Raw genomic sequence first — 17,018 nt, 5'->3', positions numbered from 1 at the left:
ATTATTAAAGATATTTATAGAAAGTATAACTTTCCAGAAATCAATCATTTTGACACAATCCTAATAGAAATAGGTATACAGCAATCTTTGCTAGATTAATTGTCTATTGCCATAAAACTTTGCAATTTAATAAAAATTTACTAGTATTTACGTTTAATTGCAAAGGAAATTCTTTCTGTCCGAAAAAACGGTATATGTTGTTAAAAACATTTAGGATTACCGCATAAGTAAACAATTTAGTAATCCAGTAACCTTACTTTATATTTAGTAATTTTTATAAAATGACATGTGATAATAGGCAGACATTAGATATTAATTAAGTGAAAAGTTGTTAATAAGAAAAAGACTGTATTTATTTTAAATAATGCATTACTCGCTGTTTGTAGAAAATGAGAAATTTGTTAAGATACTATCAGCGGCTAACATCATAAGCTTGATTCACACGTATAGCGAGTAAAAAATTAGTGAAGTACGAAAAAAGTGCACTTTTTAGAAAACATGTAATATCTTCATATCTAATAGAAGGATTTCAATGGAATTTGTAAAATAGGTATCACATAGTATTTCGAAGATGTAGATAAAATTTAAAAAGAAAATTCTATTTTTAATTATGTTTTTTATTACTTTATTTAATGTATAACATGGGATAACAATCAATAATTGTTAATTTTAGAAAGTTTTAAACATTTATGTAGTAAGCGAAAAGTGTAATAATGTTTAGGAATATTTTATTATTCCGTTTCTTATATAGTAATTTTTTAAACTTGAATATTCTTTTAATGTATGATATTTTTGAAAACACTCACCCCCATGAAAGGTAATCTGACAAAACTTACATATATAAGAAGTTAAACTTTTCTTTTTATGTACTACACAAACACGACATTGTCTTTGTGGAACTTTATTTTGCCGCCCGTAGTAATTTTTGTAGCTTCATGTATCCGCAAGTCTAATGACAATCGCCCAGGAGGATTTATACTTACTGTACATTTCGGTAAAATGACACATATGCACGTGATATTTATAGAAAACTTAAACTCAATGCTATCAAAATCAATCTACGGAATTTATGCTACTTTGTAGGCACGAAACTTGCAGTGTGAAAAAAGCACGTTTCATAAGATTATTAGTTTTTTTTTTTTAAATTAATAAACTTAGGACTGAACACTGGTCAGGCTTTACGGGAAACAACTAAATACATCATTCCTTCCAAAAAATTAGTGACAATGAAAAAAAACAAGCTTCGTACTGTTAACTAATACTCAACGTACGTTCTGCATAAAAGATAATATTTATCCCGCCGATAGTGTGTTAAAAGTAGTATTAGATTGCAATAAAAGATACTAAATCTAAACACTGAATCATTAGGAATTTAATATTGGATTGTAAAAGTTGTTAAAACTGAAGAAAGTTCAAAAGTTAATGCACACTACTATTAAAACGATTTAGGCTGATTTTAAAGCAAATTGTTCAATTGCGGTTAGAATTTAACACTTATTGTTAATATAGCCCTTTCGCGACGGTGACCTTGTATCACTCTTCGCCAAATTCTGTGACGTCGCGACCGACCGTACCTTGTCGTCGTTCGCGAAAGCGCAAGTGAACCATACTTCGCCACCGATGTATTTATAGCTTTACTTTGAGCTCGCTATTAAAATAAAATAATAATATAATTATGATACCCGTATATTTTGTTGGCGACATCCTCTACGAACCAACAAGTGACTGCTGTATATACCGGCACCCGTCGCGAAACCGTTAAAAGCAATACAGTGAAGATAAAATCTTTAAAGATGCTTCAAAAGAGAGAAAAATATGTTGAAGCAAACTTTAGGATTATTTAGAAAATTTGGCTAAAACTACAAATGTCCCTTTGAATCGTCGATTAGCGATTAGGCTGTTTTCGAGCTATTTGCGTTTAGAAATCTACAAAATTTCTCTAGACGATCAGCAAGACGTTAAAGCAGGAAGACTTATTTTGACTTCGACTTTTTTCCAAGCATTTGTTAAACTATTTAAAGTGTTTAAAGTAAACACATTACTTATGGCTAGCGAGTGGTGTGATGGTTCGATCTTCTAACAATGCCATGAAATCTACCGAGTCAATTAAAATTAGCGCCAACGGCGATAAATATATCTTGGGAAAGAATATGATAAATTAAACATTCACTAAACTGTAGATTCCTAAAATCCGAGCACAAATTGGGTCTTATCGATTATAAGATTACGAAAAAAGTAGTAGCTATTAACGAGCACTGACGATTGAAATAACAAGTGGAAAGAAGTTACAAGCAAATAAAAAGCGTAAAATATTCCCACATGCAAACAATTTCCAGACGAAACATTGGCTACAAGACATATCACTATCAAATTTGTTCAACTCATTGGAAGAAGATATAAAGATGAACGTAATTAAAGAAGCTACACCTCATTTTATTGAACCCAAACCGATTTACGTTAGAGGCCAAATAGTAAAACCTCTTTTTGAGTTGCTTAATTCTACAGCATAGGGACAGAAAACTTTATTTAAAACAAATTAAACAGGGTCAAGTTAAAATACATACTAACACTCTTGAAATATTTCGTAAGGAGAAATAAGCTCTAAAGTCCAAACACGCAGTTTATCACACATACCAGCTGAAGACAGAAGAAGGCTACAAAACAATTTTCAGAGGCTTACATCCAAAACAAACATACAACCATCAAGGACGAATTTACAAAGCTTGGTCGTGAGGTAAGAGCAGTTAATTATATGACAAAATTTAATAAGAAACATGTGTTGCTCTTGTTTATGGTTAAATTTTAACCTAGAAGCAATAATAAGGATGTTTTTGGTAATAAACAATTCTAAGCACTAAATAAGCGTGGAACGACCACAAACATAAAAAAAAAATACCGGAGTACATGAGATATTTGCCATACGGAAATACTAAGAATTATTGCAATATAACCATCTGCGTGCGGTAAATGTGTACAAAATTACCTGCCCTCTAATTGTCTTATTTAAGGAAATTGTAATCAGTAAAATGCAACAATTGCAAAGAAAACCACTTAAACTAATTACAAAGGTTTCGAGATAAAAAAGCTGCTCCAAAGCAAACTCATCTCACTTCTTCTAAGCAAAGTACATCCACAGCAAATATACAACAAGAAAACAAAAGTAACTGACTTGAAAGATAATACGTATTCTGTTCCAAAAACTATGTGAGAAGATATAAATTTTACTAACTAGAGAAATTATGTGCAGACGACTGTAATTAAACATTAATAATCGAATAGAAAACAAATGACGCTACAGGAATCAAGATACTCCTCATACAGTCAATTAGAATACAGAATACTAACAAAAATAATAATAGAATAAAACGCAACACTAAAAAAAAAACAATAATATGCTAAAATTGCTCACAAACTGCTAACTAAGAAATAAAAATAACTACCTTGAAAATAGGATTTTGGAACGCTAAAATATTGCAACAAATGTTCTGAGAGACAGAAACATTCTTAGAAACTAACAATTTTAATATACTCATCGTTTCGGAAACACACTTCACTACAAGAAATTATATAAATCTATAATATTGTAATATATACGACACAAGATATCCATCAGGAAAAGCACACGAAGCTACTGCATTTACATTAAAAAGTGACATGAAATGTCGTCTTCATAATAAAGTTAGCCAGAACTTATTTAAGCAACTATTATTACGGTGCAATCTGGCACCAATAAATTTCAAATTTGGGCCATATATACACCGCTAGGACCAAATATTACCTCACAGAAATAGGATTACTTTCAGTCGATAGGTAACAAATCCACCTCAGCAGGAGTTCGTAATGCCAAGCATACTATTATGCGTGAAGGGTTCACAAACTATTACAACTAGATAAAAATTCGAAAAGCATTATAAACACTTTAGCATGCATGGCTCGTAGATACAACTAGAAATCTCTTACCAATGCAAATGTACAATCGACTTGCATTATACTAAGGGATAGGACAATTATTATAAAAATCAATAATGCATACTTCTAAATGAAAGAAATCGAAGCTGACGTATAGCAAAGAAGTGTCCTTGGACGACCCATACTGGTATACTGACCAATACACTTGATCATTAGACGATTTATACAGCTAATATGCCAACTACTGATGAAAGAAAAATACTAACGTTTGCTGATATACTGCTATACTAGCTTTCTATTCTGACGAAGCAGTATCGATGAACTTTCTGCAAGAGAACGAAACAAAATATAAAAAATAGTTAAAAGAAAAAAGGATTGAAGCTAAAACAAGCAATTGCAAATATATCGCTTTCACACTCTAGAAACTCCCTGAATATTAAACTAAATAACATAGATATTTAACAAACAAGCCAGAAATCCAAGCTCAGCCTAGAAAATATATTGAAAGTTTATAAAATCATTATAAAACCTATATGGACATTTGGATATTACTATAGGGAACGACAGCAATAAATCAAAGCAAAGCTATGATAAATGCAATCGAAAATATTGAGAATGATAGTCGACGCACTATTGTTCATACGGAATGAAATATACGAAAGGACCTTGCACTAATGACAGTGATAGAAGAAATAGAAAATTTCACAACAAAATATAAAGAAAGAAGAACCCGTAGTACACTCCAACTATATAGCCGCAGAAACAATAATTACTTACATTAGAAAAGACTAAAAACGAAACATCCGATAAACTTATATACATACAAATTGTAAAAGAAAATGATAACCTTGGAAGTAGTAGATCACCACCCACATATTATTTTCAATTGATCAAAGAAAGATATTTACGTGATTCTCACGGACAAATTGTAAAGCAGAAAATTTATATAATTTAAAATAAAAAACAAAATAAACAAATAAACAAAAAAAAACAAAAAGAACAAAAACAAAAAACAAAAAAAACCAAAAAAAACAAAAAAACAAAAAATGTATAAAAACAATAAAAACAACAAAATATAAAAAAAATATAAAAGATTAAAAAAAAACTAAAAATAAAGAATCTAATCATTTTTATATCTGTAATTGTAGGTGAATACAAAATTTTAGGCACATATCTTCAATGGTTAAACCTATCTTAACAGACATAATGCTTCAATCGTTTTATTTCTAGGATTCTTTACTTTTATGCTTTTATAACGTTTTTGTAATAGTACGAAACATTTAATGAATTAATTATTTTAAATGGAAGAGGAAACTCATATAAGAATCTTCGTATCATTAAAACAAAAGTGTTCCGCTATAATTATAATTACTTTATATTTTAAAATTTTTAATTGTATATCATCAGTGACTGAAATTTCAAAAAAAAAATAAAAATAAAAATATATACGACAAATTCGAACAAGAGTGATTTGTAAATGTCTGTTATATTTTCGGACAGAGGGAGTACTTTTTTAATGTGCTGATCTTTTTGATAATTCATGGTAGGAATTGATACATCTGACGTAATGGTAGGTCTAGTAGTAATAGCTATTTCATATTAGGAACAATTATTGTGTAATATAAAGTGATTAATTTTTCATGAAGATTTTACTACAGATTGACCTCGAGGGGAGTAAATTTAATATTGAGATTATTTGATAAAAAAATGGTTTACTATTTTTAGGGAATTTTTAATTAATAACATTTTTATTTGCGAATTTATAATTAGATTTATCTAACAATAAGAAGGAATATGAAATATCCTGTTTTATATTAAATGTAACACCAAAACCTTCCTCAGATGGTATTTAGCTCATCGTGTAAAAAGCTTAAACCAATTTCATAGAATTTGTTATATGCTGGTTTCATAGTAATATTTTCTACATATCTGAATGACATAAGAGATTAAAAAATTTCCATTTAATTATACTATAAAACGAGGTACGAATGATACAAAGTCCAACGAATCTACCTGAATGCATATATGAACAGAACTAATTCATTTAAATTGTTTATATCTTCAGAGATGTAACTTGTTTATACAAGTATCTTGGGTGGAAGTCAAAGAAATAAAATTTTGAAAACCCGCAGTTATTCCAAATTTCAGAAATGTGATCCTTATCTTCAGAAAAAAATAAGAAAGCTTTAATTTTAAACTGTAGAACTGACATTAAAGAATTCAATATCGAAAAGGAAAACGTTTTTAATTTATTTCTATTTGAATATTAATATTTATGCAATAGTGATGTTTTTTAACTGAATTGACACGTATACCTCAGTTTGAAGAACAAAATGCTTGTTTTAAGCATCATTAACTTTGTTAAAACGACGTCTGTTTTTATCTGTGATTAAAAATATTTATAAAAGAATATATGATATATATTCTATATACAATATTAATTTTATATAGATAATATAACTTTTAAAGAAAATCGAAATGAAACACATGTGATGTAAAAGCTTACTAAAATTCTTTGATTAAAATTCAATTAAAGAACTCTTTGTAGATTTTAGAAACTAAGGAAAAAGTATATGAAGGTTGAAGAGGATCGCAAAAATATATATTTAGGGATTATTTAACTAATACTTTAATTAATCAGAATGAACGAGAATTTTGTGCTTAAAGATGCATCGGGTATTGTTATGAAAGTTAATATAAAAATTGATAAACTATAATTATGAGCAATCGGGTTAATATAATAAGCTTAATTTTACAATTAGTATGCGATGGTATAGTTACGAAAATGATTCATTTATTATTTTATTTGAAAATATACAATTTTTTCTATGTATATATCTACTATATTGAATCTGTTTTATATTTTAACTTTTAATTCGTAACTAGTATTATAACTTCAAAACATTAATATACTACATATCAACCACATTTGATCTTTTTTAAACATATTTGTTTGCCGTGGTAGGTCATTCTTTTCTTTTGTGTTATCTTCAATTTGAATTTATAATCAGTGATCTCGATACTCTTAGTATACCAAATTTGAACCTATCTAGCAAAAATTTTTTCTGGTCCTTACTTAGATGACATTTTAGGTTAAACATATCTTGCCTACAACGAGATAAATATTGAGTGTAGAAATAAAAAATTAAACATACACAAGATTGAATAACGATATGTCTAAAACATTATTTTAGTTAATATTTTAGATCGGAAAAAGAAAAGATCGATTAAAAGTTTTATAAAATATTGCAGTTTTTATATCTTAAATCTCTTATTAAAAAAAAATAGAAAATTATTTTTCTCATACCTTCTCCAATTTGGATAAGATAATTATTCTCATAAATTAAAACAAAACAATAAAGGATAAGTTATTTTGATATAGCTCCTTGTCTATGAAGTTTTTACTTTTACAAATTTAGTTTTAGTAAGTTCTATCGAGACAGATGCTCTTAACAAGTTCCCTGCCAGACCGTTTTTTGAAGACTTTCTGTTCGGGCCGTGGCGTATGCGCCCCACGCTTTACAATTGTATTGTTTTGTTTTTGACGTATGTCAAACAATAATTAAAATTGTAAAAAAATCATAATTATCAAGGAAACGGAATATAGTTTAAGATGCTTAACACAACAAACAAATAAATTTATTTTTCTAGAAATTAATTTAACAAATACCTGGCTGAACATTACTCTACCGAGCCAATTACATCTTCACATATAGTTTTTTTTGCATGCCTATATCAATTTAAAATAAAACATTTTAATTGAAATCATGTTTGTATACAATCACAAAGGGAGGGATATGAAGATGAACTTTGTCAAAACATGGCAAACATAAGTGCGGCTTACCCGTAGTATTGTAGAATATTGTAACTATTAGAGTATGGTTTCTTGCCGATTGGTTGCTATGTGATGATATGTCCGCTTATAAGGAGTAATTATTATAAAATTTGGAAAAGGTTTGAAGAAGAAAAGAAGGGAAAAATTGCAAACAAATTTAAATTCAAAATATCCTAATCAATAACACTAAAATTATATATACATGTATATAGTGTATAAAGAACTACACAGGGATAACCGATGACCGGCGAGAAACCATGATTATCTGGAATTTAATTTAAATATATTTTCTAATATTTAAACTTTTCAATATTATCGTTACTGTAGTGGTGCAAGGAAATTAATGTCACATATAAAAAATTTAAATATAGTCTTTTTTAAATAAATAATTATATGAGCCGCTTATTTTGAAAGTGGCCTAACTCCATTTTTCATTTTTTTCCGGTTACCCGCGGTAACATGTACAGCTTCAAATTATCTATCAATAAAGCATTTAAGATTTTTTATATTCCGAGTAAATACGGTAAATCTGGACACATAAGTTTTCAGAGTTAGTTGAATCACTGAACCGTTTATTTTGAAAGTGGCCAAACTCCATTAGGAGTAGAGATTTTAATGTGGTAGAAATGGCATTAAAGAAAAATAATTTACTGTTTGTCCCCCGAGAGTATTACATTATTATCAAACAGTGTTGGAAAGGTAATAACTTTATTGTACATGAAATGAGACAAGAAGATTTTGTATCAACAAAATTATTAGAAGACGTAATTTTTAAAAGGGTAAAGAATTCTAACGGAGAACCAATAAACTGGTTAAAAATATGTTGGATGCGTTTTGTCAAAAATGAATAAGATTTTCTATAAGACATCAATGAATGAGAACGAAAATTTTAAAGTCCTGAATTTAATACAACGTCGGGGTAGACCAAGAAAGTTCGAAAATATTGTATTGACACCACTGTCTAAAAATATAAGACAAATGACAACCGCAAAATTTAAGGACATAATTCAATAATTACGATATATACCACCGGAACATCATGATTTCTTTAAATCCCTTTCACATACACAAAATGTAGATTAGTAGAAAATTGTTTTGTAGTTTATGTTTGTAGAAAATATTTTGAATCGCATGATTTATGTTTTTAAAATGTTATAAAGATATGTAAAATAAAATAGGTATTGTTTTTTCGCAATTTGAAGCATCTTAAATTATGTTGAATGGACTTCGGTTCCTTCAAATTTTATAACGAATCTGGTTGTTAATTTTGAAAGTGGCCTAACTCCATTCTTGGTAAGAAAACGCATATTATTCACCTAATAATTGCCATTATTTTAATAGGAACTGTAAATTGAACACCTTTAGATACACTTAAGCAATATAACTCATTGTTATTTTTACGTATATTTTTAATTGCATTGAAACGCAAACCTTTAATATCTCAATTTAAGGTTATATAGAGTTAGGCCACTTTCAAAATAAACGGCTCATATACTATATACTTAAATATTATGCACGCATATTGCAATGTGCCGTATTTAAATATTTCAAATAAAAAAAAAGTGAGCCAGTACAGTCTCGAATTTTGTAGTATGGGTTTTTATTTTTATCCTACTTAGATTAACAAATTTTTTTTGTAAGATTGTATAAAATCGTCGTGTTGTCTTGGTTTGTCCTGGCATTTTTTGCATTGAAGTGTTTTTTTATAGTAAGTTTACACCCGACAAAAGGTTATCTTCAATTGCATTGTTTCGGGATTGTATTAATCAGGTCAACACAAATAAATTCGTTGCAGCGATATGGAGGTTTCCTATAATCTCCTAGTAAAATAAATGCATTGCATATAGCTATATCGAACTTATTTGTTAAAAATAATCTTTTAGTATTATAATATGTAATGTATAATAATAACCAATTCGGGTTTAGAGCGCCACTGCAAGTTATACAAAATCACTGTTACATTCAACATGATAACGCAAACATAAATATAATTTTTAATATCGCGAAAGTTAATGAACTGTATATATGTTCAGTTTTTATAAAAATTCGGTTAAAGAGCTTTTACAAATAATGTTCTTCGATGTAATCGGTAGCAAGTCTCGTCATAGGAATAGGACGAGTCCCAAAGAAAACGCGGGGTTTGTAGGAAAAGGCGGAGCAACGCGCGGACCAATCACCCAAAAGACGGATAACTGTCGATGCATATGATTGGCCTAATAACTGTAGTGGGAGAGCGCGTGTTAGAAGAAAGAAGGAGCCCTTACAAAAATCTTGGCAGTCATTGGTTTTACCGCTAAAGATCTACGATGCTTCTTTGTCGCGAGTGTCGTCGCACTTTGGCAGGTCTCGACACGTCTCGGCACGTCCCGACGATTCGGGAAAATTCGGTGGTTCCCGTTCCCGCTACTCCTGAACTACGAACTCATGTAGGCAATGAAAAATTACTGCATCTCGATGCTCGCCTTTACTCACTTGTTTGCGTAGAATACGCCACATATCGAATAAAATAATGATTACATTTCTAAATGTTAATAGTTACTTTCGTAAAAGTTTAGGTATCGTGAAGCTACTGTAAGAAAAGTAAAATAAATTCAATAGTGACAGGTTAAAAATACACCAATTATATTGACCAATTATATTTCGTGAATTATTTAATTAGCTATGGATTGCTAGTACAAAACAACTTTCATTTATTTAGGCACAACACGGAATAATTTTTTACAATAGTATAATCCTAAATGATAATTAGCATATAAGCCCGCTCACAAAAATATTTTTGAACAAAATCATACTGCTAAATATAAATCCCGATGGTCAGGTTCCCAAAAATTATAATACACGTAATTTTTAATACTATCCGTTCGGCTGTGCAGTTTGTGTCGAATTAAAATTGTCTATTTATATATCAGAAGGACTGCTCAGTTTCCTCACTGTGAAGAAAACGAAGTTTCTTTCCAAAAAGATTTTGCGGGAAGCGAGAAATCGTTCCATTGATCTCTAAAGTCCCTTTACGACCTGCTTATTTAGCCAGGCCCTTTAAAACATTCTTTAGGATTCTCTTCGATCGATGTTTTTCTGTAATTTATGTGTAAAAATGATATTAACAAAAGTTTCGGTATGCTTAAAATAAACTCTCAGAGGTCGTTTATATCCTTTAAACCCATGTACCGATACGAAACAACTTTAGTTATATTCTGGTTACAAAAAGAGAACCTTTTCTCTAAAGAAAACATTTAAATTTTAAAATTTAAATTAACCTCTCTACATATAAATAAAACGAAATTAGATGCGTCCTAAAAATACTATTATATTTAATGTAGCCAAACTGAACAATTATGTCGAAGCTTCAAAACAGAATATTTTATTTTGAAATTTGCGTTGCTATATACCATTTAATCAGGTTGGTATAGATTGGTAATGGGTAATGGTTAAACAAGTACAATAATTAAATAATTAAATAATTAAATAATTAAATAATGTAATATAATGTACCGTATGCATCCTGCGGAGACAATTCTTGACGTCTTGAGGACATAACAGTTCTTCAATGACATGAAATGAATGACGTCTCTCAGACATCATTGTATGAGGATCAGATAATAGCATCGGTGCCGGAACCTTCGAATTGTTTTATAATTTTCCTTTTTACTTTTTCAACGTCCTATAGTCCGACAATGTAGACACAACAGTAATTAACACTTACCCGGTCACTCGGGGAGATCTTTCATGTTGACCTTAGCTATTTTGCCCGAGCGTGGTAGAGACCATTCAGCTCGTTGTAACGTACTGGGTCGTCTAACCAGGGGAGACTACGTTATGCCCCCCTCTGATAGATTTGAAATTTTGTACACTTCTAGTAGTCCATGAGAATATTCATTGCGAAAAATCGCGGATAGAAATATGACGTAGATTCTTATTCCTTTGGCTGTAGTAGTTTATCAGTCTGTTTGTGTAGATTAGCGTCGCTGTGTGTCCCCCTGAAGTCGCTGATATCTATATCTTATCTCGACGGGATCATAAGTATTTTTTCCTTTATTTTTCTTTTCTTCGTAATTGTGAAGTAAGGTTGATAAATTTTTTTTTCTCCTCTTTTCTAGAGAACATAATACTAATTTTATAGGGAATATATTTTAAAAAAAGGGTGCATTTCCAAAAATATTTAGAGCTATATAAGTAATAGAATTTATGTATATGTATTGTCAAAGTGTGGATCAATGAAGGAAAGTACTTAACTACTTAAATGATTACTTAATTAAATGACTACCCAAGTGAGTTGTTCTTTTCTTCGTGAAACACCGAGTTCTACTTCTCTCGCGTAGGTTCAAATCGTCGTATGTCTCTCGCGTGCATACTCTGGTCGGGAGGGGGGTGGGGAGCCGTACATGGTACGCACTCTCTCGCAAGCTCACTCTATAGCGCGTTCTACAGTATGCGTAATAAAATGTACTTATTTTCTAGCAGTCATATTTAATTTTTATGTGTTCCTTCAGAACTGCCTTTATTACATATATATTTTTAAAAGTAGCCATTATTGGTAGCTCAAATAGAAGATAATCAAAACAAGTAGGAGATAAATCCAACGATTATCACCTGTAACAAAAAAAATATATTAATCCCACAATCAAGTGACATATAAATCGTCCAATTCGTAGGTACACTTTTTTTTTCGATTGAATTCTTTATTTATTTTTATCAGATCTCTATTTACCGTTGCAATAAAAATAAATTTAAACGCATGATTTAACATTTGCATAAAATATATATATAAAAAAAAGAAATTGTACAAATATTAAATTACTAAAAAAAATAATTTCTATTAATTATTATTAAATACTTTTCAACTGCATTATATAGAAAAGAAAAATTACAAATTTAATAAAATACGATTACAACGAAAAATTCTAAACACGAAACAATAAAAGAGAAATTACTCTAATATTCACCAAACGTTAATTGAGCTTCAAATTTAATAATAAGGGAATTTTTACGTTTCTGATTTTAACTCAAAATTGTATGCATCTTTTTGACAGGAATTTTGAGGAATTAAATTTCCCAAGGAGATTGAATGGTCTATCATCTCCAATTACAACGCAAATTAATTAACAGCAAAAAAGTAATACAATAAAATATAAAATATGACTAGTGAGTTATTCTCGAAAGGATCGAACTTGCTGTTCAACTTTTAATAATATCTCAATAGCCTCTGTAGTTGCCTTCTTTAGCCACGGGTAAATTCGGCATTTAGCCTCTTCTTTCTTCATTCCCTGAAAATTGCATTGGACATTTTTTACGTGCGAGCAAGATAAGATCTTTCACACTTTTTTGTAAATTAACTCGTATTTTGGTATGATTCCAATTCTCAATTATTAAGAAAATTAATTTACATTTTCCGTTAACTATTCAAGCTCGTGAACCATCAATGAACTTAGGGTTCATTGACATATACGCGAGCACAATTAATCGAATGTCCAAGCAGATAATTATCGATGAACTAATATCACGTCGCACTTTTATTGTCAAGTAAACAAATGGAATTGAAATAAATAATGCAATAAATGTAATGCATTTTCTTGCAACATTTTCATTCATTCATTTGTTATATTGAATTATCGAGATTTTGTTAACCATATTAGCACAGAGAATAAATATAATAAATGTCAAATTGATTTTTTAACACAAGATTCTGTAATCGTACGAAAAGATTTTACACCGGAAGACTTATGAAAGAACAGCAGAGATGACAGATATTTGCATTGTTTACACTATCATAGAATTATCAGCTATTTGGTACGAATGTCCGAATTCGCATATGTTTCAAAATAGCTTTCTCAAAAAATGTATTTTTCTCAAAAATAGCAATAACGAAAATACAAAACAGAGTTAAAATAGAATAAATCGAAAAAGAATCTTCGAAACAAGATTCTACACGGCTGAATCGCTGTTACTGAATCCCGCTGCTACTCGTGTCATTGCAGATAGCTCGTACTAGATCCTGAAAAGAAAAAAAAAGAAAACACATAAGCATAATCGTGTTTATTCTTCCCTCGCTTTCTCGAAAACGGTTGGTTTTTACACTTTTATTTCTAGGGTGCAATGTATAAAAATCCTTGTAGACCCCTCTCTCCCTCCTTCCTCCTAGATGAATTGTGTAAATTTTAAACAATATAAATGTTTAAATCCTTCAACACTTTCATCGCCACGTTACCCAGATCTGGGTGACGGGTATGCTTCCGTAGGGGCCCCGTCACCCAAATATAGGTGACGCTCTTTTTATTTAAGTTAATACGACTTTCAGGTGGATTTTTAAAACTAATTTAATGGAATCTGTATTGAAATATAAATATAGGATATAAAACATAAAAATACTACAAATATACATATTATACTATAATTTTTACTAATTTATATAAGATAACATATTGCATTATACTATCTCGTATGGTGTGAGTTGAAAAATTGTAAACATTTGTGGTGAATTCGGACACTTGAAACAATAGGTCGTAGTTTTTTTTACATTTTTTTTTGCTTCTTGTCGTTCAGCAGTTTTTCTCCTTTTCTGGTTACATAGGGCGCACGTCCTTCTTACAGACTTGCCCTGCTCATTCGTACGAATCTCCAGCTTATGGGACACGTTCCTTGTTCTAGTAGAATTTTCCGGGGACAACTATTCAGCTAGAAGAAGTTTTCGAAATTTTCTTATTCCAATTTTTTTATTTTTGACTCTCTGGTATACGACGTGAGCATTTACTACACTAGTACCCAAAAGCAAATGTAGTGCTAATATTCGATACCACTTGATACTTTTCCGTATCGTTGTGGCATATGACACCATCTGGTCGCTCCTGTCGATGTTATTTTTTCCATTATTATAAGCAATTACCGCCAAAGGTTTCTGTTTAGGAGGACGTCCACGATGAGTAGAATCCGTGGTTGATGTCATGATAGGTGGATGTTTTGTTGGTAACATCCTAACATCGCGAACGTCCCTCCACCTCAGCACCACAATACCGTTGTCGTCTTCTCTTGATACTATATCACCTCTCTTCAGTGGGTATGACATTGCAAATCTCGGCATAAATTTTTTGTTATACCGCACAGTCCTAACGACATGCGTCTTGAATTGTAAAAATTTTAGTGCTAATTCATAACTGGTATAAAAGTTGTCGATTAACAAAGTTCGTCCCTCATTTATCAATTTATCTGCTAGTTCAATGCAGACGTTTTCCGCTAGGCCAACTTGCCTTCTTCCGTTGGTATCTCGTCCAGAATATACTTTCGCCTACAATGTATATCCTTCAGTAGAGCACAATTTGAACAGTTTTATGTATTATATGCAGAATGAAAATATTATATTTACAAAGAAGAAATATTCTTGCTACGAGTTAGGAGTGTGCGCGATCATAAAAGCGTTGCGAGACTTTAAAGTGAAATATTAAGAGTAGAATTTAGGATATAAACAGATTGTTACATTTTACGGTAACTATGTAGAAAAGGAATTTATGAATGTAATAGACAAGGAGAGATTGGCCATGATTCTAAATACTAAAACAACGAACGATGTGTGTCTACAGTGTTTTCAAAAAAATCTTAATAAGCAAAGGTCAAAAAAGTTCCTAAATACTAGAAAAATTCTTCTTTAGAACTAAAATTTTTTTTTTTTTATAACTTTATACATCTTTACAATTCGTCCGTAGACATTTGGTAAATTGTTATATAAGTGAAGAAGATAGCACGTAGACGTTTTCTCCAATGAGAAAGCGTCGTTATTGTCGTTTATTTCATTTAGTTATAGTTTTTACTAGGTCTCCTGGGTGGATTCTTTTGAGCCTTCTAGGGATATATTGGTTATAATTTTCATTGGCTAGCGGGTTTATGTGCGTATCAATTCTTTTTTTGTATCTGCAGGTTGATTTAGTTATTTCTTCTTGTAACGTGGAAATATTAAGTCTTTACTTATATCTTCATTGCGGACGTACCATGGAGCATCCAAGATTGTGCATAGGGTTATGAATTGTTGAGCCTCGAGCTTAGCAATGTAGCTTTTTGCTGCTATAACCCATAGCGGTAATCCATATGTCCATATAGTTTTTATAATTGTTTTGTAAATTCTTAGTTTATTCTCTATGCTAAGTTTCGATTTTTTGCCAGTTAACCATGCCATTTGTCTTCTTTTTAAACAAATTTGTTCGATTTTGGCATTTATATAATTTTTCCATGTTAGTTTGAAATATAGGTGTAGTCCTAAGTACTTGACTGTTGATACTTGTGGGATTTCTGTATTATATAATTGTAGTTTTGGTATTTTGTTTTTTCTCAGTGTAAACGTAATGTGTTTACATTTGGTAGAGTTTACTTTGATCTTCTTATTAAGTAACCATTCTTTGAGGGAATTGATTTGGTTTTGTAATAATTGAACTGCTTGTTGTGGATCTTTGTTTACGGTAAACATTGCCGTCTGCAAATGTTAAGACAGTACAGTTAGCGTTTATTGTTATGTCTGTCGTGTAGAGGGTGTAAAGAATTGGTCCGAGGATACTTCCCTGCGGAACCCCAGCTTTGATTAATTTTATGTTCAAATTAGTGTCTTTTATTTTTACGTAGAATGTCCTGTCGAAAAGATAAGATTTTAGGAGTTTGTAATACGAGTGTGGAAAGTGTTTATTGATTATTTGTAGTAATCCTTGATGCCACACTTTATCGAAAGCTTTTTCTAAATCTATGAAGACGGCGGTATAGTACTCCTTATTTTCTAAAGCTGTTATTATCTGCCACGTGCATATAATACTTCAATGTATGCATATAATTTTTTTTTAGGCAGATCCCATGCAGTTTTAAAAACTCAATTTTTCAATAATGGTGTTGTCTGTTATCACCAAAAATGCAGATAAGGCTTTACCAGACATAATATACCTTTTGGCATTTGCCGTTGATCCTGATACTTCTCTGAAAGTAAATGATGGTCTTTCGATTGCCGACCCTTCTCGGATTCGCTGCAAAACGATTCCATTAAGAGCCGTGACAGTGTCTTCAAAATTCTGTGTTCACTATTGCTTTCAGAATCCGATAAAAATCTTCAGCTCTTCTGTCATGTACGGAGATTCAAAAAATACTCAGTTTCATCGGCAACTACATTATCATCCAGTGTTTCCTCATTCTCTGGAAAATCACTTTGACTTTCAGTTTGATCATCTTCTGGTATTGAATCTTCTTCAGCTGAATTCACTTCACTTATTTGTCGAATTCTTTCCAATGCTCTCACTGACCGTGCAGACAT

The 17,018-nt window shown here is 30.7% G+C and overlaps 1 pseudogene; it reads right to left on the bottom strand.

Annotated features, from left to right (window-relative positions):
- Positions 1–14,289: 14,289 nt before the first annotated feature.
- On the bottom strand, positions 14,290–17,018 carry LOC122521583 (annotated as a pseudogene).

The sequence above is a fragment of the Polistes fuscatus genome, unplaced genomic scaffold (genome assembly GCF_010416935.1).
Source record: "Polistes fuscatus isolate 324 unplaced genomic scaffold, CU_Pfus_HIC Scaffold41, whole genome shotgun sequence".
NCBI lineage: Eukaryota > Metazoa > Arthropoda > Insecta > Hymenoptera > Vespidae > Polistes > Polistes fuscatus.
This window is presented reverse-complemented; position numbering and strand designations above follow the sequence as displayed.